This window comes from Sceloporus occidentalis, unplaced genomic scaffold (assembly GCF_023333645.1).
Source record: "Sceloporus occidentalis isolate IW3139 unplaced genomic scaffold, rSceOcc1.0.p SCAF_38, whole genome shotgun sequence".
NCBI classification, from domain to species: domain Eukaryota; kingdom Metazoa; phylum Chordata; class Lepidosauria; order Squamata; family Phrynosomatidae; genus Sceloporus; species Sceloporus occidentalis.
In genome coordinates, this window is record NW_028317018.1 from 6,915,001 (window position 1) to 6,917,500 (window position 2,500).

Sequence of the window (2,500 nt, forward strand, 5' to 3'; positions counted from 1 at the left end):
CTCACCTTCTCACCTTCTCACCTTCTCACCTTCTCACCTTCTCACCTTCTCTGTCCTGTCCCAGGGCTTATAATTCTTTCTTTCTGACGACAAGCAGGAGCAGCAACAGAATAAGAGAAGTAAAATAAAAAGCTCTCTCGCCTGCGGCCATACCACCCTGAAAGTGCCCGATCTCATCTGATCTCGGAAGCTAAGCAAGGTTGGGCTTGGTTAGTACCTGGATGAGAAACCACCTAGGAATACCAGGTGTTGTAGACTTTTTATTTTCTCACAGTCCGGGGATAGCTTTTTGCCATGTGTTTCTTGCTCATAATCAAAGCTTTAAACCCTTATTTGAACCTTCTCACCTTCTCACCTTCTCACCTTCTCTGTCCTGTCCCAGGGCTTATAATTCTTTCTGTTTGACGACAAGCAGCAGCAGCAACAGAATAAGAGAAATAAAATAAAAAGCTCTCCCGCCTGCAGGCATACCACCCTGAAAGTGCCTGATCTCATCTGATCTTGGCAGCTAAGCAGGGTTGTGCCTGGATGGGAGACCGCCTGGGAATACCAGGTGTTGTAGGCTTTTTCTTTTCTCACAGTCCGGGGAGAGCTTTTTGCCATGTGTTTCTTGCTCGTCATCAAAGCTTTAAACCCTTATTTTTACCTTCTCACCTTCTCACCTTCTCTGTCCTGTCCCAGGGCTTATAATTCTTTCTGTCTGACGACAAGCAGCAGAAGCAACAGAATAAGAGAAGTAAAATAAAAAGCTCTCATGCCTACAGCCATACCACCCTGAAAGCACCCAATCTTGTCTGATCTTGGAAGCTAAGCAGGGTTGGACCTGGTTAGTACCTGGATGGGAGACCACCTGGGAATACCAGGTGTTGTAGGCTTTTTCTTTTCTCACAGTCCGGGGAGAGCTTTTTGCCATGTGTTTCTTGCTCATCATCAAAACTTTAAACTATTATTTGAACCTTCTCACCTTCTCACCTTCTCACCTTCTCTGTCCTGTCCCAGGGCTTATAATTCTTTCTGTTTGACGACAAGCAGCAGCAGCAACAGAATAAGAGAAGTAAAATAAAAAGCTCTCACGCCTGTAGCCATACCACCCTGAAAGTGCCTGATCTCCTCTGGTCTTGGAAGCTAAGCAGGGTTGGGCCTGGTTAGTACCTGGATGGGAGACCGCCTGAGAATACCAGGTGTTGTAGGCATTTTCTTTTCTCACAGTCCGGGGAGAGCTTTTTGCCATGTGTTTCTTGCTCATCATCAAAACTTTAAACTATTATTTGAACATTCTCACCTTCTCACCTTCTCACCTTCTCACCTTCTCTGTCCTGTCCCAGGGCTTATAATTCTTTCTTTCTGACGACAAGCAGCAGCAGCAACAGAATAAGAGAAGTAAAATAAAAAGCTCTCCCACCTGCGGCTATACCACCCTGAAAGTGCCCGATCTCATCTGATCTCAGAAGATAAGCAAAGTTGGGCTTGGTTAGTACCTGGGTGGGAGACCACCTGGGAATACCAGGTGTTGTAGGCTTTTTCTTTTCTCACAGTCCAGGGAGAGCTTTTTGCCATGTGTTTCTTGCTCATCATCAAAACTTTAAACCCTTATTTGAACCTTCTCACCTTCTCACCTTCTCACCTTCTCTGTCCTGTCCCAGGGCTTATAATTCTTTCTGTCTGACGACAAGCAGCAGCGGCAGCAGCAGCAGCAGCAGCAGCAGCAGCAGCAGCAGCAGCAGCAGCAGCAGCAGCAGCAGCAGCAGCAGCAACAGAATAAGAGAAGTAAAATAAAAAGCTCACCCGCCTGCAGCCATACCACCCTGAAAGTCCCCGATCTCATCTGATCTTGGAAGCTAAGCAGGCTTGGGCCTGCTTAGTACCTGGATGGGAGACCACCAGGTAATACCAGGTGTTGTAGGCTTTTTCTTTTCTCACAGTCCGGGGAGAGCTTTTTGCCATGTGTTCTTGCTCATAATCAAAACTTTAAACTATTATTTGAACCTTCTCACCTTCTCACCTTCTCACCTTCTCACCTTCTCTGTCCTGTCCCAGGGCTTATAATTCTTTCTGTCTGACGACAAGCAGCAGTAGCAACAGAATAAGAGAAGTAAAATAAAAACCTCTTAAGCCAACAGCCATACCACCCTGAAAGCACCCAATCTTGTCTGATCTTGGAAGCTAAGTAGGGGTGAGCCTGATTAGTACCTGGATGGGAGACCGCCTGGTAATACCAGATGTTGTAGCCTTTTTCTTTTCTCACAGTCCGGGGAGAGCTTTTTGCCATGTGTTTCTTGCTTATCATCAAAGCTTTTAACCCTTATTTGAACCTTCTCATCTTCTCACCTTCTCACCTTCTCTGTCCTGTCCCAGGGCTTATAATTCTTTCTGTCTGACGACAAGCAGCAGCAGCAGCAACAGAATAAGAGAAGTAAAATAAGAAGTAAAATAAGAAGCAAAATAAGAAGCAAAATAAGAAGCAAAATAAGAAGCTCTCATGCTTACGGCCGTACCACCC

At 45.7% G+C, this 2,500-nt stretch overlaps 1 non-coding gene and 6 pseudogenes across 1 annotated transcript; all 7 read left to right on the plus strand.

Annotated features, from left to right (window-relative positions):
- The first annotated feature begins 139 nt into the window (after positions 1-139).
- On the plus strand, positions 140-258 carry LOC149291127 (5S ribosomal RNA; annotated as a pseudogene).
- Positions 259-756: 498 nt separating this feature from the next.
- Positions 757-875, plus strand: LOC149291128 (5S ribosomal RNA). Its single transcript, XR_016275321.1, has one exon. It is a non-coding gene; the product is annotated as a 5S ribosomal RNA (ribosomal RNA).
- Positions 876-1,074: 199 nt separating this feature from the next.
- On the plus strand, positions 1,075-1,193 carry LOC149291129 (5S ribosomal RNA; annotated as a pseudogene).
- A 207-nt stretch (positions 1,194-1,400) lies between these two features.
- LOC149291130 (5S ribosomal RNA) lies at positions 1,401-1,519 on the plus strand (annotated as a pseudogene).
- A 268-nt stretch (positions 1,520-1,787) lies between these two features.
- Positions 1,788-1,906, plus strand: LOC149291131 (5S ribosomal RNA; annotated as a pseudogene).
- Positions 1,907-2,112: 206 nt separating this feature from the next.
- LOC149291132 (5S ribosomal RNA) lies at positions 2,113-2,231 on the plus strand (annotated as a pseudogene).
- Positions 2,232-2,481: 250 nt separating this feature from the next.
- The window catches only part of LOC149291133 (5S ribosomal RNA), a 119-nt pseudogene continuing 100 nt past the window's right edge, over positions 2,482-2,500 (plus strand).